The 22395-nt window shown below is 35.3% G+C and overlaps 1 protein-coding gene across 10 annotated transcripts in view; it reads right to left on the reverse strand.

The window, feature by feature from the left end:
* The window catches only part of CACNA1C (calcium voltage-gated channel subunit alpha1 C), a 970192-nt gene that overhangs the window by 166274 nt on the left and 781523 nt on the right, over positions 1-22395 (reverse strand). The gene's annotated exons all lie outside the window — the stretch shown is intronic.

A 22395-nucleotide genomic window follows, 5' to 3' on the forward strand; every position in this document is an offset into this window, starting at 1 on the left:
AAAGAAACAAAATAAGAGAAAAAACTCAAACTCTTTCACAAGAATAACAGTACAAAGAAAACCATGAACTTAAGGAGAGAATGTCTGACTCCAGCCAAGGCCCCTGCAGGCTGAGCAGGGTCCAGTCAATGGCTAAAAGTAATGAACTGGCTTATAGGGGAGGGAATATATTTCAGTTCTCACTCATCTGTTCACGGATGCTCAGTAGATAAGGGAAATGGCTGAACATGTGGAAACTGAACCTTGGCATCAACTTCTCCTATTTCCCAAATGGTCCAATGAATTGCCCTCTTTCCTCTAGATTTACATGAAAACAAAGGTTTTGGAGAGAGACCACTGTACTTGCAATCAGAAATATGTTAAAATTTTGACTCTACCACCTGTGTGATCCGAGATTTGGTTTTCCCATCTCTAAAATGGGGATGTCACTCTCTTCCCTTTCTACTCCACAAGACTATGGTAAGGGTAAGATAAAATATTCTATAAACCATTATATAAATACCAGAGATTTTATCTTACAACTTTAACCAAAAATAATCATAGTTCACATTTAAATGGACTGTTCCAAAAGTCTTAATGCAATTTGTATAAGTGATGGTTTACAAAGCACTCTCCTCACAGCTCTGTTATTAGGAAATAACTAATATCCAGGTTATTAAACAGGTGCATTTTTATCAAAAGAATATAACTTTTAGGGTTACAGATTTAGAGTTTGAAGTACATTGTCTTTTATCCAGGTATACATAGAACTGAAAACAATAGTGCTGTTAAAAAAAAGTTTCTTTCTCTTTTTGGAAGGTAGTTAAGGTAGGGGAAGCTTCGTGTAAAATCAAGGAAATCTGGATTTTAGGTATTGCCTGTAACATCTTCATACAGAAGACTGATTTGGTTTTCTGCTATGTTATCAGAATTCCCATAAGAAATGACCTGACAGTGATACATATCATCCAACTTGACCTACAATCAAGGATGACTAGAAACATTGGCAGCCAACTATATGATATAACATGCAGGACACTGACAATTTGCCAACCCTGAATACATCTCCTCTACCAGCTGGCTATGGCACTCTAAATTTCCATTCTTAGAATCATTCCTTTGGCATGTCTTCAGGAAGTTCTTGTTAAAATGAAAATATTTTTCCTAGGAGGAATACCATATTGACACACATTACTCCCATTACTTTATGGATTAGTCTATTAGATTAGTATACCTGTCACCTAGCCAGAAAAAAGGCCTTTATGGGATTGGCTGTAAGAGAGGATCTGTGTGTGTGTGTGTGTGGGGGGGGGGGTGTTGCGTGTGATGTAAGGGTGGGAGGAGTTGGGCCAGGGACAAAGAGAAGTGATGTCCATGAGGCTACTCTAGCACTAGATTTGGAATTAGAGAACTTGGGTTCAAATCTTAACCCTGTTAATTACTAACGGGGTGACCTTGGACAAATCACTTAATATCTCTGAGCCTCAGTTTCAACACTTAGCAAAAGAGATAAGATTATTTATACCACTGAATTACTGGGCTTGTGAGGATCAAATGGGATAAATATAAAGTGCTTTGAAAATGACTTTATACTATTATTGTTGATTCAGCTTACAAAAGGATTAGATACAGAAGGAGTGTTGATTTTTCAGCATGCTCTCTAGCCTCAGGGTTCACTTTAAGAAATCTGCCTCCTTTAATTGATTTGGGAGAAAAGATTCTGGAGAGAAAGCCAGTTTTCTTCCATTCTAAGTCCATTAGTTCCTGGTAGAAAAGACACATTTAAGGTATCCTTGTTGCTGCCTCTATCATGGATGCAGTTCACCAGAGTGGAAGAATATTCTTGCAACTAGTTCCCAACTATTTGGTAATAGAATTTAAATGATTTAACCTACCAATGGGGTTGACTGACAAGAAACTCTATTTTTCTTTTTTTTATTGAATGAAGGAAATTTGATTATTTGGTTTCCATTCTGAAGATTACTTAGAATTAAAAAAAAAAACATCCCCCCCAACCCTACCATGAAGAGTCTCTCTGTTTGACTCACTACAAGTATATATGCACTGCACAAAGTTTTGCTGAAGTGCCAACCAAACAAATAACCTTGAGAGGCAACTCAGAGGATGAAACTATAATCCTGTTAAAAACAACCTTTTAAAAGAAAGGACATGTTTTGCATAAAAATAAACATATTTAAGCTAAGATTCTGGCATTAACCCAATTCACTAGATTTTACTCTATTATATATTTATATAGATATAGATTTTAAAACATTGCTCTGAGAAGATTCAAGCAGGTTTACAAATAAAAATAGAGTATTACATAAAAAGAAAGTATTTTTCTTAATGCCACTGGTGATTGTCCTGAGGTTAGATAACTGTCTTGATAATGCTACTTATATCTTTGACTTGATGAACTTTTCACCCCTCAAATATGTAGCCTTGGTAGAATACAGTCCACAAAAGATACATCTTCTGGCAGCTGCTTTGATGGTACAATACCTTCTATCATTATTGTTCCTTCTTATTGCCATAGGAAGAAAGCATGCAAAATATAGTGATGGTCTGTTAGAAAAAGCACTGGACCTGGGTTAAGTGTTAATTTCACCAATTTCTACCTATATGACCCTGGGCAAGTCATACATTTTCCTAATTTGTAAAATGAAGATAGAAAAAGGAGAAAATTTACATATGAATGTGAAAGAGTAGAAAATTTACATATGAATGTGAAAGAGTGAAGTAAATATTATTGTTGTTATGATGATAATGGTAATACCATTAATGTCCTCAATGTTTCATCTTGAACTGAAGTTGATCCTAAGTTCATAGGAACAATTTTTGGCAAGTTACACTTAGCCAAAAGGCTTCAGGCATATACCAGTTGTTTGTAGTCTTGCTTGGCCAATAGATAATTCATTTCATTTGGCATTGCAACTCAGGTTAACTATTTACTGAGTAAAATATTGTTAAACAATAAGTACTTTGTACTTATTCCCTTTCATGCATTGATGAAATCATAGTATTATCCATTGCAGTAACTGTCTCATCTGAGTTTAAGAGTTAGAAGACTCTTGGGCAACTCATTTTGATAGTATGGGACTCAATTTCTCTATTTTTAAAATGAGGAAATTGGATAATGATCTCTAGACTAAGTATTAGTTCTAAATTTCTCTGATCCTATGAGTCTAAAAATTTTCTTCCACAGTTGGGTCAGAGGCCAATGAGATGGCAATTTGAGGCATGGCATGTCTGTAGTATGAACCTGCTGCAAAATCATCAGTGTCTGAGAATTTGTGGGTTAGGATTTGATTTCTTCAGATTTCTTTGAGCATAGAATATTTAACTCTAAGAGGATCTGATAAATCAAATAATTAGCTAGGTGAGTCTCATGTGGGAATATCAGGAAGCTTGAGAGGTAGAAGACTTAGCCAATATAACAGTTGAAAGACTGTGGAATTTGAGATCTCCTGCCTTTGTACTTATTCCTTATTGCTCTTTGGGTACAATAGTTAACTTTCTCCCTTTCATTTCTCCCTTCTGTAAAATAAGGAGGCTGCTCCTCTTTAAAAAAACACTTAGATATCTCCAGGGAATGATAGAGTAGAAAAATCCCAAAAGGCTTTCTATTCTATTAAAGATTCTGCTTGGGAGAATTATAAGACATATCCCACATATAGTTTCTGGCACCACTTTATAGGTTTGGGTTTATAGGCTTAAATAGTCAAATATCTTTAATTTAGAGAATAGTTTCAAAATATTTGGGCCTATAGTTTGGATAGCTGCTATTAGGTGAAAAGTGCTATCTTGAAAAATGGCTGTAAGAATCTGATTTCTCTGGGTATGGATATTGGCCAGTTATTGACCAGGATACATTATCCTTCAATTTAAATTGTTTCTATGAAAATAAATCTCTTTATCAAAATAATGACACCTAAGTGATACAATGGATAAAGCACAGAACTTGGAGTCTGAGCACTCCCTAAATATGTGACTCTGGGTAAGGCACTTAAACTTCTTCATTTCTCAGTTTCCTCTTTAAAATGGATATATCAATAGGATCTTATTCATAGGGTTGATGTGAAGATCAAATAAATTAATATATGTAAAGTACTTTGCAAACCTTAAAGTGTTTTAAATGCTAGTTGCTATTATTATTAGTTCACACTGTTAAATTCCCATTGAGCTGTTGTTACAATTTTAATAGTTTGTAGATTTGCAACTGATGACTCTGCTGCTCAAATGGACAGTGTGTTAGCATTTGTGACCATTCAGAAATCAATTTGAACTCATATAATCATCATGTAGTTAAGAGAGGGGGAAATGGCTGAGTCAGCGGATGGATCAAATCACCCACTTGATTAGACAACCAACTTTAGAAGTGACTCTTAAGTGGCCTTTGGCAGACATCTGAAAGAGTCAGACAGACTTTGGTTTTATTAAAGAAAATGGTTTCTGTTAAGAGTTCACCAGAAATTAACTCCTTAACAGAAACATTTAACATCTCCTGGGGGATTTAGGATTTCATTTATTTATTTTTTTTTATCAGCGCATGATGATTCATGCTAGGATGACTGTGTTCCCTGTAAATCTCTCATAAATTGGGAGGGGTGAATTTAATAAATGGATCACTCTAGCTGGGCACAGATATTTTCAAGCACAAACAACTAAATCCAAAATAGTTCATCATAAGTCCTGTGCCAAACAGGAGAAGAAAGCTCACTGGGAAGAGAAAGATCCCTGTGAAGAGAAAGATCCCTCTAATTAGATACCCTTCTACATCACCTGAATCAACTGTTGGCAATACCACAGTGTTAAGACTTTCAAATATGTGGATCTCTCGCTACTACTTTCCAGTGATAGCAGGACACCAACACCCAATAGCCTTTTAAATAATTGGCTTAGACAAAGGTCAAGTTTTCATTGTGTAATTCTATGTGTCCTGTTTCATTTCTGATGCTGCCCCCCATTTCTTTTAGCACTCAGTTGTTGAAGCATATTGGGGGGGAGTGGAAACTGGTATGGGGAGATATGTAGGAAGCCCAGCAGAAAGAGGATATCATGGAGGTCAACAATGTTTCCCTTTCAGCCTGAGCTTTCTTTGATGGCTGGGGCTGGGAAACATGCCATACAAGGAGGAGTTGAAGGAACTGGGGAAGTTTATCTTGGAGAAGAGAACACAATGAGAATTGTGCTATCTTCAAACAGCTGATGTATAAGCATATAAACACATATAGACTTGCTCTATTTGGTACTAGAATAATGAGCAATAAGAGATTTGGTCTTGATATGTCTTTTTCTAACAATCAGAGCCATTTTCAAGTGGAATGAGCAACTTTCTCATAACCGGATATCTTCAAGCAGAGTTTGGTCCACTTGTAAGGGATGCTATCTAGAGTATTCCTCTTTAGGTACAAGATAGACTAGATAACTTATAAATAAAATCTGTGATTCTAGAGTGGTTATTCTAAGAGGAATAGCATATGGAAATAGACTAAATCTTCAACCAATCATAAATTTGAATTTCTAGTCCATTTGGATCAAACCATTCAGGCTTCTCAGTACTCTTATTTACAGCCTGGAAGTAAACTTTGCTGTTCTAACCAGAAGACTACCTCTACTACTACCCTATATCTTTGCTTGAATTGTACTTTTCCCTAGTCCTAATCATAATTTATGGTTAATGTGTAAAATGATTCTCTATATCCTATTATATCTAGTCTCACCTCCTTTGCCTTTCAAAATCTGGTTACAACTGTCTTATCCAGTCTTCTTTCAAGCCATTCCCAAATATATACTCTTTCTCTTATAAGGCTGGTCTTATCATCCCACAAATGTCATATAATTATTTTGTTTGTCCTTGTGCTTTTGTTCCATTTTTTTTCCTTTGTCAAAAATGCCCTTCACTCCTGTTCAATGATTTTGTATCCTATTCATGTGTGGTGTTTCTTTCTTTCTTTTCTTTTCTTTTCTTTTTGGACTTTTCTGCCCAACCAGACTGTAAGTTTTTCAAAGATCAAAAACCTTTGCCCTCTAGCCCTCTTAGAAACTGTACTTTCCCTCCTCACTCCCAAAAGCAAAACATTGTTGAGCAAAATAAACCCTTAATTAATAATTGTGGAATTCTTGTGAAGAAATTGAGAGAGTATTTCCTGCAATAGTGGTGATGGAAAAGAAAGGGTTGCTACATTTACCACTAGAGAGGACAAACCTCAACCCTCTGATTAAAACTCCTCCAGGGTGTCTCCTTTAAAAGGAAATAAGATTAATTCAGGCTAACCTAAATATTCTTTAGAAATACACAACCAAGATATACTTTTCTACTTTTCTATAGTTTAATTGAGTCAAGCATATGACAGACTAAAAGTCTGGAAAGGTTTGCCAGTCATATATACATATGAAAAAACAATAATTCATTTAAGCAGGGGAAAAAAATGACCTTAGTCCCTGAACTTAGTTGTGTTTCTATGCCTTTTCCTCTAACTCTACCCTTCCCTCAACCACTAATTTGCATAGTAGAACAAAATAGTTTTTAGAATTGAGAAACTAGGGGGAAATGAATCTCAATAACTCTTGACAATTTTCCCCTAAATTGTCTGTTTAACCTGTGGAAGGCAATTTAAAAAATGAAAATTAAGCAATGAGCCACATGGAATTGATGGCCTCTATTCAGGCTGTGATACATTGCATTGAGGTAATTCTTGGTAATTCTTGAAATAGAGATGGAAAAGAAAGATTTATTCCTGAAGGATCTAGTTATCTAATTCTTGTCTTTCAAAAAAAAATTAACTTTTTTTTTTTTTTTTTTTTTTTAGTTTTTGCAAGGCAAATGGGGGTTAAATGGCTTGCCTAAAGCCACATAGCTAGATAATTATTAAGTATCTGATGCTGGATTTGAACTCAGGTACTCCTGACTCCAGGGCTGGTGCTCTATCCACTGTGCCACCTAGCTACCCCCAAAAGTTTAACTTTTAGAGAAGAAATGTCCATTTTCCTTTTTTCTTGTTTTGTTTTTGCAAGGCAATGGGGTTAAGTGACTTGCCCAAGGTCACACAGGTAATTATTGAGTATCTGAGATTTAAACTCAGGTCCTCCTGAATCCAGGGCCAGTGCTCCATCCACCTAGCTGCCACCAGAAGCTGCCACCATTTTCAATACTAAGAGGAACAGACCCACTTCCATATGGGAAAACACCACTGACATAATTTTCTGTCTGGTCCTATTGGATTTTCTTTACAGAAGTTGAAAACCCTAATGATGTTAGACAAATAGAAACTCTTCATTCTCCTATGAAGAAGAGATAGCCTCCAGCTGAGGATTGCAGTATAATGCAGATAGGGAAGCAGAGTAAAAAATGATCAGCAGTGACCATGGGACTAGCAGAGCAACCTTGATTACTGGTCATGTGAAGCCAAAAGAAGAAGAGCCTAGCTGAGACTATATCTCAGTCATAGTTAACATACCAAGCAAAGGCAAAACATTTGGGTTTCTTCCAAACAATGTTTAAAACACAAGAGATTTTAAATGACTGGGGAATAAATATAAAATGGGATTAAATATTAAGAAGCCAAACAAAGTGATCTTATTAAAAAGGCGAAACATAAATGCAGAGTGCCATTTCTGTGATTATTATTACTGCTATAAACTGAGGGGTGGGGATAGGGCTAAAACCAACTTCCCTGAACATCAGCCATAATCCATAGGAGAAGGCTCAAGTGGGAGAACTCTTAGCATGCCATAAACTATGTAAACTCCCAAGCAGAGCATTTTCCTCCACCATTATTGCACTTCAGAGTCAGAAATCTCAGTTGTTTAAGAACTGGGGGGTGGGGGTGGGGAGGAAGTTGTTTCAAATAAACTTTTCATGCTCACCTATAACCAGGCATAATAGTGCCACTGTGACATTCCTCATCCCTCTAGATAGGAGAATGGAGTGAGTAAAAATAGAGGAAATATACATGACAAAGGATGTAAGAAAGATCTTAGTTAAAAGGAAACAAAAACAAAGTTTTATGAAGTTGCTTGAAAGTTTGGGCAGGTATTACATTGATATGGCATCTTGAAACTTATTATGGACTCACATGGATTTGGTAAATTTTCTGTATAGAAATTGATTGGGATCTCACCACTTTCCAAATCAAAGTATTCTTCTCTGGCAACCACTCCATCTTTATGTTGTCTCCTGTTTTAAGTGTCTTGAGAACAAGGGCTATATTTGTATCTTCAGTATTTAGCATAATGTGTGGCAAAAAGGAAGTCCTTAATAAAGATTTTTCCCCCATTCACTCATTCATAAACATAGAATTTTGGTTATTTTATATATGGCATTATTTTTAGGTAAGGGGAAGATAACCACATGCTGTTTTGGAAGGTGTATCTAGAATTGTGCTATTTTAGGGCTGATATCAATTCTTAATTATGATCTAGTCTAATTTAGGCATCCTGATGAGAAAGAAAGAAGATAGATTAGAAAGAAAATTGTTGCTTCCTAGATATAGAAGCTTCAACATCCTCTTTTACAAATTGAAGACAATAATAATAATAATAATAATATGATGATGATGATGATGATGATGATACTTGTCCCTAATTATCTTAAAGAATCATTGTGGAGATCAAATAATATCATGCATGTGATAGAACTTTGTGATTTGTAAAGTGCTATGCAAATGGAAAGTACTATTGTAGCAAGGAGTAGCTACCTTGTGTACCTCAAAGTGCCACATAAATGTGGTTCTGTGGTTTTATTACAAGGCTAAATTGAAAGAGTTGGGGATATTTAGCCAGGAAAAATGAAGATGTAGGGAAAAATAACTTGAACACTGTGAAGATTATTATGAGGAACACAAGTTTAATTTATTCTGCATGAATTCAGAGGGTATAAACTAATGGTTGGAAGCTACAGGGTTAGAGAGGTGTCCAAAAATGAAATTGACTCCCTGAATAGTGGTAGATTCTTTATCACTGGAGGTTCATTGGATCAATGGATAATTAATAATTAATAACAATAACCAACAATTACACGGTATTTAAGATTTGCAAAAATATATTTTGTCTTAGTTTATTTTCATAGAAACTCTGGGAGATAGGTATTATTATCTTCATTTTATAGTTAAGAGAAATGAAGTAGATTCAGAGTAAGAGTCTTGTCCAGGAAGTAAATAAGTAGGTAGGTTGTCCTGAATCCAAATTCAGTACTAGATCTTACATGATTATTAGATATCAGCTACTGAAATCCCATCTCTTTCTTTTTAGGTTTTTAAGGATGGATAACTGCTTACTGGGGTATTATAAAGGTAATTTATGTAAATAGGAGAGCTGCATTTAGTTCTGCTTCTTGCCTGTATGACTTTGAACAAGTCACTTATCCTTATGGACACTGGCTTCTTCATCTGTAAAATGAGAGGGTGGACTAAAAGACATGCAAGATCCTGTCCAGAACTAAATCTGAGTTGATCTTCTAGCCCTGGGATTCTATGACACCTTCAGTAATCATGCTGGCAGATCTTTAGCCTACTGCTTTTCTTCCCCACAAATGCTGTTTTTCATTTACTATTTATTAAAGTTTTATCTTGTAATAGATATTGAAATATTATCCTTGGTCAGAAAGGCATCAGGATGAGGTGTGAACCCTTTTTATTCAGAAGTCAGAGGGCCACCTGACTCTTAGATCTTTCTGTGATCAGAAAGCATGACTAAGAACTCTTCAGAGGATCACTTCACTCTTCCTTTACCTGTCTTGGCATAGCAGGGCCATCCTCAACTCTGGTTCCTCCTGTTCAAGGTAACCTCAGACCAATTCACACTGGCTACAACGGGTTCTAGGGATTCTACATAGGGACCTGGTGGGATTCTTTCTGGGATCTGGATATTCATAACTGGTTGTAAGGTGAGGAGGAGGGAGGGATCTTCCTTGAACATGGAAGACTTTATCTCTGACTTTTTCTAGCAGGCAAATAAATTGCAACCTCAAATTTCCAGACTGCCCCCCACCCCATGGCATTTACACTGAGTGAGTCATTTTGGCTTCTGAACCTCTCCAACACCTCATTAAGCCCCATCATTTTGTGATAAGCAGCTATCAGAATATCAATCAACTTGTCTCCTTCTGTGGGGAGTCTTTCTTTCCTTTAATGAATTTAACTACATGCTGTTTCTCTCTCTCTCTCTCTCTCTCTCTCTCTCTCTCTCTCTCTCTCTCTCTCTCTCTCTCTCTCTCTCTCTCCCCTTTCTTACATCTTTTATTGGGAATGTGTTTATACTTACAGAAGTTTTTCCAAGTTTTTAGGTCTATGCAGCAACACCATTTCTTCAGGGCAAAACCTCCTAGAGTTACCATTACTTCCCATTTCCTTTGCTTTACTCTCCCTGCTCTACTCTTGCATTTTCAGCAAAAACAAGAAACAAAATAAACTTTCCTAGAATTAATAGGATGGATTAGTCTTTAATGTGAGACCACAGGACTTAGAGCTAGGGTTAATAGTCATCTTTTAGTCATAGGATCTTATCCAACCCCTCCATTTTACAGTTAAGAAAACTGAAACTGAGCAAAATTAAGTCACTTGTCAAGGGTCACATATCTAGTTATTGTATGAAGGGGTATTTGAACTCATATTCTTGATTCCAACTACAGAATTCTACTTACTTGACCACCTAGCTGACTCCATAGGAGCATTCATGAAGAATTGGCAGGGACCTTAGAGGCCATCAAGTCCATTTTACAGATGAAGAAACTAGAACCTAGAGAGATTAAGTGATTTCCCAAAAGTCAAACAGCTAGTAAATAGCAGAATTAGGATTGAAACATACCACTTCTGACTAGATACCTAATAGTTCTTCCTATTACTAGGGCTTTAGTGCCCTAAAGGAGGTGCGGTGGAGAGAATGCCAGGCCTCTTCCAAATTATTATTTCATGCTACTCTATACACTATCATAAAATATTGTGAGAGATTAGCCTATCAGTCACTTGGAAGACCATCCTGGACTTCTGTATAATCCCTTCATCTGATATTTAATAGCTATGTATTTCATAACTCCCTAAGATTTATCTATCAGAGGAAAGAAGAGAAAAATGAAACAATGCTATGTAAAAATGATAATAATAATGATAATAACCAAGCCTGACCCTGAATATTACTCCTCCTCCTTCTCCTCGGAATGATAATAATGATAATAACCAAGCCTGACCCTGAATAATAATAATGATAATAGTAATAAATAATAATAATAATCAACCAAGCCTGATCTTGAAGAAGATTTGAGAAAATGTCCCTCTCCCTTCTTTGTAGACTTGAACTATGACCTTATGGGTATGAATTTTTCATTTATAGTCATATGTGGTTGAAATATTTTTTTTTGCTAAACTTTTTTTCTTTTTTTTGTTACATAGGTTAGATTGCTGGCCAGGCATATATTGAAAAATGATTTATATAGAAAATATATCAATAATAGTCTTTAAAAAAACTTATCTACTAATTAAAAATAGGTTATTTGCTATGATAGAGTGTACCCACACCAAGATAACTTCATAAAACCTTCATGTATTTGTGTAAAGTAAAAACTCAAAGTAGAGGTAGATGACTCAATAGATAGACTGATGATTCTAGAGTCAGGAGGAGCTGAGTTCAGATCCCAGATCAGACAATGACTGTGTGATCCTGGCAAGTCATTTAACATCTGTTTGGCTTAATCCACTGGAGAAGGAAATGGCAAAGTACTCCAATATCTTTGCCAAGAACACCCACCTGGACTATATTGATATGTTATGGTCCATGTGATTATGGAGAGTAGGAAATGTCTGGATAATAATAATACTGTTATATATTATATGACAATGATATTATATATATAGTGAAATAATACTGTAATACAAAATATAATAATGATAAATAATTAATAACAATGACAATAATGGAAATATGGCATATTCACAAGGCAATGTCCTTAAAATGTGAGTCTGTTAAGGTCTTTCCATTATAAGAAATTCATACTTGATGCTAACCATATACACTTTTGCAACAGTGATTCTACTTGTGACCAAGTTGAAGACCTATTCCTCTTCCCCATCACTCTGTCCTCTGATCCCACACCTAAGTTTAATTAAGCAATTATATTGATGATATGTTTTCCCGTCCTTTACTACATTGCCTGTTTCTGAGATGAGTTTGTTATTTCTGAGGCATCTAGGAAGGTAATAGTTCTCATTGCATCGAGGGTCATCTCCAGTCATCCTAATCCATATCTGGTCCCTGGACCCAGATGACTCCAGAGGAGAAAGTGAGACTGGTGACTTTGCACAGTCCTCCCTCACTTAAATCCAATTTACTTGCATGTCATGGTATCACATCCCTGATGCCATGGTCCTCTTTGAAATGAAGGAGAAATGATGAGAAGGAAGATGAAAGAGAGACACAGACAGATGGGGCAGGCAGAAGAGAAAACATCATTTAAGGTTTATGAAAGTGTAAGGTCCCTAGTATTTAAAAGCTTTTAGTACTCAGATTTGTTCATGCCTTTATGTGGATGCTTTGTTGTTTCATCATTTTCCCAAAAGTTTGAACAGAGACATGAAGCAAGTAAGTCAGTTGTTGGTTATCTGTAAAAATGATAATTTCAACAAAATGGATAATTCAAATATAGCAATAATTCCAAAAATTTTCAAATGCATATTTTAAGATGGGACTTTCATCATGTCCTTTTGTAATTTTCTACCAAATCAAGTATAAGAGACTATTCCTGGCTTTCAGTGATCACATTCTAAATATTCCAACCATAACCTAAATATTCATTCTTATTTCTTATTATTGCCCAAATGAATCTATTTAGTATGACTAGAATATAATATGCTTAAACTTAACTTAACACTAGGGCTTTAGTGCCCTAAAGGAGGTGCAGTGGAAAGAATGCCAGGCCTCTTCCAGAGTTCACATTTGGCCTCAGGTATTACTAGCTGTGTGATGCTGGGTAAATCACTTGACCCTGTTTACCTCAGTTTCTTTATCTGTAAAGTGAGCTGGAGAAAGAAATTGCAAACCTCTCCCAATTCTTTGCCAAGAATACGTGCAATGGAGTCATAAAGAGTCAGAGACTACTGAAAAACATCCTAAGAGCAAAAAATAATCCTGTCTCTGTTCCCTGTTGTGGGAACGAGTTATTTCTTCTTGCTTCTCTGACAGTTCTTTAATATTAAACTTGAGTTTTATTTTTTTTCATAATTTTATATTTTCAACTTTCTTGGATGCCTTCAACCACACTAATCTCTGATTACTGTGCATCAATCATATACTGTTTATGATCTTTGCAGTTGTGATGCAATGGAGAAAAGCACTGGATTTGAAATAAAAGGACCAGAGTTTGAATCCTGACTTTGCCAATGAGTGAGTAAGTGAGACTTTAGCTTCTCTGGGTCTCGGATTTTTTTTTTCACCCATAAAATGAGATAGTTGGACTAGGAAGGCTGTAAGATTGAACAGATAGAGAACCTGGACTCAGGAAGATGCTTCCTGAGACACTAACTAGTTAGGACTCTTAGAGAGTCATTCACTGGGTTGCAGTTGATTTATCTGTAAACTGAAAATTGACTCATTGATCTTTAATGTCCTTTCTAGCTCTAAATCTATGATCCTATAACCAGACAACCTCTGAGATCTAACTCCACGATCCTGTTTCTTGTCTCTATCTTACTAATAGGCTTTTTTGGAGGTGGGACCAAGTTATATAGTCTTATTTTCCTTCTCTCCTAGGATAATAGTAAGGGACAGCATGGCTTAGTGGAAGGAGGACCAATCTTGGAATCAGAAAGACATAGATAGGTTTAAGTCCTTCCTATGATAATACTGTATACATATTTAATCTTTCAGAGTCTCTAACCAATTATATAAAGGGATAAGTTACTGAAGAATTATCATTTGTTAGCATTGGAGTGAATTTCTCTAGCAAGGCTTCCCTATACCAATGATATTTCAGGTACAGACCAAAAGTAAAAATTAAGAATTGTTCTGGTACGTAGGGAGTATTCAATAAAATCTTACTGACTTTTCTCCAATGGAATTTCCACTAATCAAAACTAATCTGTTTTCTGGGTTTTATTTCTCCTATTCACCTTCATACACTACTGGGATCCACACTTCTGGCACCAGCAGTGCTACACAGTGCTCTACTCAATCAGACTCCAGTGGCACTTAAAGGGCATCTTTCCTCCCTCTAAACACCCACAACATTTCATTTGTAAATCTCTTATCTTATTCTCTTTTCATTGTGGTTATTCCCAGAAGTGTCATAACTCCTATTAGATTGTGGCCTCCAAGAGGACAGAAACCTATTCTTGGTTTCCTCACCAATGCCTAGCATAATGTTCTGCATATTAATAAGTGTTTGTTGAATGGATTTGAAGGACTTGGGGGCCATACTCAGATTTGGGGGTCCAGGTGATAGCAAATGGTAGCAATGACTCTGAAATCCAGATTCAGAGTCAGTTGTTATGGTGACAGATATTCTAGAGTTAGCAGAAAAATCAAGTGATTTTGGTCCAGAAGACCTAGGTCTGATCTCTTAGTAGTTGTGTGATCCTTGGGTAAATCACTTTACTCTACTAGGACTCATTTTCATCTTTTAAATGAGGCAAGTTGGACTATATGGTTGTTAATATGAACCCTTCCAACTCTATATTAAGTTTGAGGAGAAATCCATCAATTCTGAAAAACTGATAGTACTATTTCAATGCTGGGTGATATATTTGGCTAAGCACTTTCTCATTGCAGATTCTATTTTTCATGATTGGGGATAAATTAAGTTTATTTGCCCTCCATTTTCTTTCTCCTAATCTTTGAATTTTTTTCCTGTGATTTCTCAGGAGAATTGGGCCTTCTAGTTTATTCTCTGTTCAGAAGAGAGAAATAGTTTTGGAAGCCCTGAGAAATGAAACCAATATATTCAATAGACATAAGCCTTTTACATAATGACAGGGTATAGAAAGCACATAAATTAGGAAGCATGGACCTCCACTTATTTTTTACTTTTTTTTAAAAAGTTTTTGCAAGGCAGTGGGGTTAAGTGGCTTGCCCAAGGCCACATACCTAGGTAATTATTAAGTGTCTGAGGCTGGATTTGAACTCAGGTACTCCTGGCTCCAGGGCCAGTGCTCTATCCACTGTGCCACCTAGCCGCCCCGGACCTCCACTTCTTTTAAGATGTTAATGTTGTTAACTTAGCTATTTTATTTCATTTCTCAGTTATAATTCCATTTTCTCATTGTCCATAATAATCACAGCAGACACAAAGGGTTTAAAGCATGCTTTAATGCATTATCTCACTTGACCTTCAAAATAGCCTTATAAGGTACTGTAGGACAGCTAGGTGATGTAGTGGATAATAGATCACCAGTTCTAGAGTCAGGAGGATTCAAATCTGGTCTCAGACATTTACTAGTTGTGTGACCTTGGGCAAGTCACTTAACTCTGATTGCCTCATGTCTAGAACCATCTCCAATTGTCCTGATTCATATTTGCCCACTGGATTCAGATGGCTCTGGAGGAGAAAGTGAGGTTGGTGCTTTAGTCCAATACTCCCTCACTCAGATTCAGTTCATGTGCTTGCCTATGATGTCATGGTCTTCTTCGAGAAAAAGGACAAACATCTTCATTATGAAGTGCTGTAGTGATATTATCCATAAGTGTTATTATCTCCATTTACAAATGAAGAAACTGAGACAGAGAAAGGTTAAGTGAATCTGCCCATAATCACAGAAGTAATATGTGCCCCAAATAGGACTGAGTTCAGGTATCTTCTGATTCTTGTCACTGTCTCACACTGTCTCTCTAAAGCAAGTCAAAGGTAGTAAACTGAGTATGATTATCTTGGCCACCTCAATGAGCCAGCTACCAGTGGTGGGGTGGTACAGTGGTTATAGCACCAGATCCATAGGCAGCAAGACCTGAGTTCAAATCAGACCTTATTTATTTTTTTTGTATGACCCTGAAGTTATTGTTGCTGCTGTTGTTGTTGCTATTATCATCATTATTAGCACCCTCATCACTGATGAGGGCTAGCTATCATTTTAAGTTGAGTTTTAGTCCATCCCATGATTTCACAAGTGTGATCTACAGCTACTCTGCAACTTTTGGCCTCAGAGAGTTGCTAGAGGGCAATGAGAAGTAAAGGTCATTCAATCTGTACATGTCAGAAGTGGGATTTAACAGAGGCCTTTTTAAACTTTCTATCCTTTATGCCAAGCTGCCTGCATTCAGATGATAAAAATTATCTAGATTTCTAAATTTTGAGGAATGCCATCTTGCATTATTGATTCAAATGGGGTTGAGTTTTAGGCATATTATCAGATGGCAAATCTGAGACCTATAGAAGAGAAGTGACTGGTCCAAGACCACACAGGTAGTGGTACAGTCAGCATTTTAAATATAGGATAAGGAACTGAGGGTGGAGTTGGGAAGAATTAGGAGCAAATCTGTAGGGAGGCAAGGCTACCCTGTGAAAAGAAAGAAGGAGAAGGGAAGAAAGAAGCAGATGGATATACAAATAGACAGAGCGCGCACGCGCACACACACACACACACACACACACACACACACACACACGCACACACACGGATCTATAGAAAGCTCTCAAAATTGGCTTTCTGGTTCAGATTCTATCATTGAAGGATGATGGTCTTGGCCTAAGTGATTTGATCTTCTAGAATCTGGGTGTAACACATACTTTAAAGGTCACCAAGAACAACCTTTATGCAAAGCCTAAATCTCCTTCTCAACATCCAAATTAATTTTTAGGAAGATCTTTAGTCTACTGAGTTGAAATTTGTCTCCTGACTTCTAATCTCTTGGTATCTTCCAGAGACATGGTATTTGTAAGAGAACCTTGCATGACCTATACACCCAAGGAGGTCATTAATTAAAATAAAATCAAAAAGGCTTCATGGACATGAAAATATTTATAACAGACTTTTTCATGGTAAAGAACTTTCAGTAAAAAACTGGAAACAAAGTGAATGTTTATCATCTGGGGGGATGAACAGCTAAATACATTGTGATCTGTAAATTTAATAGAATATTACTGCGTTGTAAGAAATGTCAAATATGATGAATACAAATGAATGGAGTTATATGATTTGATACAAAGCAAAGTAAGTAGAGCCAAGAAAGCAATATACCCAATGACTTCAATAATGTAAATGAAAAGAACAATTATAAAACATTAAAAAATAAATGTTACGTAAATTATGATGGAGCTTGACCCTAAAACAAAGGCAGAAGACTTCCCTCTACTCTTTTGCTGATTTTTTTTCTCTCTTTAAAACCCCCCCAACACTTTTTATCATAGATAGTTTGCTGGAAGGGAAAAGGAGGAAATGGGGAAAATTATATGATATGAAAACAAAAATCAATAAAAATTTCTTCAGTAAAAAGAATGGTATCTGTCTTATCTGACCCTACAAGATTGTGTTGAGCATCAAATTGGATACTATTTGAAAGCACTCTGAAAAACTATTAAATTCTACAAATGGGGAATAGGGTCATGAACCATGTAAAGAACGAGCAAAGAATAGTACACCAGGAAACAAAGCTGTACTCCTACAGAAAAGACAGAAATACACAGCAGAAAGGATCTGACTAAACTTCAGTGCCATACAGTTACAGAGAACAGTCTAATTTCTAATAAGAATAACTCATATTTATGTAGTAATTTCCTTCTATCACTTCATTGAAGTAACACTTATTATTTTGTTATGCTTATTTTATAGATTAGGAGACTGAGAAGTGAAATAACTTATTCAAGATCACCCAGCTAATAAGGGGCATAACCAGAAGTAGAGTTCATATCTTCTGTCCAGTGCTTTTTATACTCTAGCCTGCTGCTCTCTCCATTCAAAGAGCATCTACTTATTGAGGGGATTCCTCTGTTGAGTAAAGAGATCTAGATGAACTAGCTCTTTTTGAACTTTAAGAGCATCTTTAATAATGAAGATGTGTTCCTAAAGGCAACCTGGGATCTAAGGGGCATCCTATACTCAACATTTTTCTCTTTTGTTGAACTCTGAATGCTGACCTTGAGACAGAGAGTCAATATGTGGCCTCTTTTTTCCTCTAAACTGAACACTCATAGGAACTGGAATATACAACTTGATGAGGATAGGCAGGGTCAGAGAAAGTTGGAGAATGAATTAGGGGTAGGTCCAGATAATCAAAATTCTCCTTTTCCTTCTATCACATTCATTCATTCATTGTTGGACATGATCCTAGTATTCATGTCTCATCTTATTGCTTGAGAGTGTCTAATATGGGACATCATCATCAACAAAACCATAATTTAGCACCACATTTTGAGAGAAACATCAACAAGCTACATATCTAATATCTATACTATTAGCATGTTCAAAGGACTCTCAGCAGGAGAAGTAGTCTTGAAACTAAATCAAATGATCTATAGTTAAAGGAATGAATGAGATGAGAAAACATTTGGGGAGCATATATGACAATGCCTTCAAAAATTTGAAATACTGATTTTTGAAAGAATTAAGCATTCTGAATGATTTCTTAACACAGAAAACCAATAGGCAGTAGAGGTGGGGAGAAAAACTTTGGAGGAGTGAACATAAAGAAGGACATGTTCACAATTAGAACTTTGTATTAACCCTATGAAAAAATAGACTGGGGTGATCAGGGAAGAAAGCTATAAAACTGACATAATTCGGTCTCTCATTAGACTAAATCCACCTTTCTTATTATAATATTCATTTTTTCATTAATTGTTAACTAGTCAGAATTGATTTCCACCTCTCAGGAACATTCACTCTTCCAAGTGCATATAAGAGAGAGGCCAAACAAGTGAAAGCCAAATGACTATTCATATATTAATTATTTTCTAGCCATAGCTAATTACCCAGAAACTAAAAACTTTTTATATATACCACACTCAAAGAAATCAACAGGTTATATGCCAGTATCTATTGCAGTAGCTAAAAAAAAGTTGAAAAATTCTACAAAGAAGCTCTTATGGTTTTCCAAACCAGTTAAACATACCTCTTGATATTAGTGACTTTGATGAGACTGTGAGTACTGAGGAGGAAGGTAAATAATACAAAGAAAAACATATTCTGAGTTTAAGAAATTAATAAATCAAAGATTTCTTAATTATTTGGAAGCCTCAAATCTCTATATAATGAATATTTCCTTCAAGAAAGGAGTCAGAAGAAATTGAGATCATCTGAACCAAAGGTCAACCCAAATTTATTTCTTTGAAACTTTTACATCTTGCTACTAATTTCTGCACTTTGGATACGACAAAATAAGTTAAATTCATCTTCCATATGATTCAAACACAACTATAAAGTCTTTGAGTCTTCTCTTCTCCAGACTAAACACCTCCAATTCCTTCAACTAATTCTCATATGGTCCTTTATCATCTGAATGTTATGCTTTCCAGCTTATCAATAACTTTTCCAAATTATGGGACCTAGGACTGAACACAATACTCCAGTCCTATATATTATGTTGACCATCAAAACCTTCAGATATTTTTCATATGAACTGAGGTTTCTCATTCCCTTATTCCCAGTTTTATACTTGTTCTTTAAGTTCAACTTAAATTTTGAGATCATAAGTCCTTTTTTGGCCCTTTATGACACTCTTGGTTTTTCCTTTTATTACACAGATCAGTTTCTTGAAAAAAAGAGACAATTGTTTCTGTTATTCGGTATTTTCTTATAACTGCACTTATTTGGACTGTTTGAAAATTGAATCTACTTATCTTTTGGGGGAAGTATATTTTATCTTTTAAAAAATTGATTATTAGGGGTGGCTAGGTGGCACAGTGGATAGAGCACCAGCCCTGGAATCAGGAGTACCTGAGTTCAAATCTGGCCTCAGAAACTTAATAATTACCTAGCTGTGTGGCCTTAGGCAAGCCACTTAACCCCATTGCCTTGAAAAAAAACTAAAAAAAAAACTAAGTAAAAAATTGATTATTAGGCTTTTGTTTGTAGGAAATATTATTTTACAGTACAGTTTGAACCCATTAGCTTTTTAGAATTTTCTTTCTTTTTCTTCTTCAATTTCCCAAGAAAACAGAATATTTCTGTTTTTTTGACTTGCCTTTCTTTCATATTTCCTTCATCTTTCTCTGAATTCTTGCAAAATGTGTTGTTTGTCTTAAAGTTATGAAATTAGGCACATCATGCATCAGAATTTGAATAGTGTGTTTTCCTTGGTGAGAATATATATATATATATATATACATACATACATATATATATATATATATATATATATATATATATATATATATATGAATTTGGTTGACCAATGCTTTATATACTCTGTGCTTTTGGGGAATTTTTTCCAATAATGCAATACTCTGGTTTAAAAAAAAATTCTTATGTCCACATGAGAGATCCAAGATCCTTAAGGGATCTCTGTGCATACAGTCTTCAAAGTCATTCATTTTGGTTTGTATAGAATACTTGTGTTCTTTAAACTTTGTTCTTTTTGCTCCAATTGCTGAATTTTTCTGCACCAATGTTTCTGTGGATTTTTCCAAATCTTTTATTTTCTTTCTCAGACTTCTACTTCTATAACGAGAGTCTCCTTTGTGTTTTCATTTTTTCTTACTCTGCTGCTTATGTTTTAAACATATGTTAATAGGTCTGATTTTTAACGTTCATTAATAATTTCTTCCTTAAAGTTATGTTTTTCTTATGAACAATTTTGGAGTTTCGTGCTGTTTCAAAATTTTAGAGAAATCTGCAGGATTCTACTTTTATGTTTTGGTTCATTCTCCCCCCATATTATGATACTTGTTCACTGTGCTCTGCCTTCTTTTTATTTATTCTTCCTTCTATTTCTATGATGCTTTTTGTTGGTTTATTTTGTGAGCTAGGATTTTGTTCAGATTTTCTCTTTTGCATATTTGTTCTGTCCACCTATCATACGTATTCCTAATTACTTTCTCTAACCTTAGATGCTATAGTTTCCTTACTTCCCTTCCTTTGCTGTATAGATCTCTGATAATGGGATACTGGATGTTCTTAGTCTCTTTGTAATGGGGGATATAGATAACCAGTCAGACAAAATCCCTGCCAAGAATAACATTTTTTGTGTTGGGGAACACAAATGGACCTAAAAGGATTTCCAATCCCTTTACCTTCAGTACAGTTGCTTTCCCTTATTTGTATTTATGAGCTTATATTTTCGTGCTTAAAAATGAGAATATCACACTCACATGTATGTGAAGATATATATGTATACATGTATGAATCATGTACATACATGCATATGTATGTATTCCTAGCAAATTTTATTTTATTAGATTCAGCACAATGTTATTCTTTCATTATCTTTTTTGGATCTTGACTCTATCATCCAGTATGTTGGATATTTCTTCCAGACTTGTGTCAACTGAAGAATATGACAAATCTGATACCTATATCTTTATTCAAGTCATTGACTAAAATGTCAAGCTCAAGGGTAAAGTGCAAATTCTTGGGTCATCTCAGAGAGAAATCCTGCCAACTTGGCTCAAGTAAGCTGTTCAACTGGTTTTGAATTCAAGTATATTATCATCCAGTCAACATACTTCCACCTTTTTCCACAAGAATAATATGAACAACTTTATCAGAAATTTGACTAAAATCTAGGCAATCCATCTCCACAGAATTTCTGTGATCTACAAGTTTAATAATCTATTAAAAAATAAAATAATGTTGGTTTGGCATAACTTTTTCTTCAGTCATGCTGGCTTCTTGTAAATAGCATTTCCTTTTATAAATGTTTACTAACAATAATTCATTGTTAATGATATTTTAGAAATTTTCTGGGAATTAAAGTGAAGTTTACTGATCTATAGTTAAAAGATTCTAATCTCTTCCCTTTTGAGAACTAGGAAAATATTTTCACTTTTTAAACTCCTTTGAACTTTTCATTTACCATTCGCCATGATTTATTTAATTTCTTCCCCATTAAGAATAGCCTCAAGCAGTAAGTTGTCCTTTTCCTTTTCTTAATTTGTATGACATTCTTCCTTTCTGACTTCCTTAAAAATATCAAATTTCCCTTCTACTACTTTATAGTCCCTCCCCTCCATACACAAATATCATTTAAACTTTACTGAAATGAAAAAGAAAAGATCTAATATAAAATATAAAATAGTGATAAATGAAAAGAACATTGCATCTTCCTTGGAAGTGGGGAGAGTCTTATACTCCTTCACATTCTTTTCTACAAGGAAGACCAACCTATTCTTAGCCCAAATGGGACAGGAATACAATTCTGTTTTCATTACTGATTGTGATTCTCTACTTTGTGGTTTGGATTACTTGTTGGTGTTTATATTTTTACGTAAGTACTACATTAATATCTTTAAAATCTTTTATTACCTTTTCACCAGTTCAGGTCCTTGTTTTCTCTTTTGTT

This window comes from Macrotis lagotis, chromosome 7 (assembly GCF_037893015.1).
Source record: "Macrotis lagotis isolate mMagLag1 chromosome 7, bilby.v1.9.chrom.fasta, whole genome shotgun sequence".
NCBI lineage: Eukaryota > Metazoa > Chordata > Mammalia > Peramelemorphia > Peramelidae > Macrotis > Macrotis lagotis.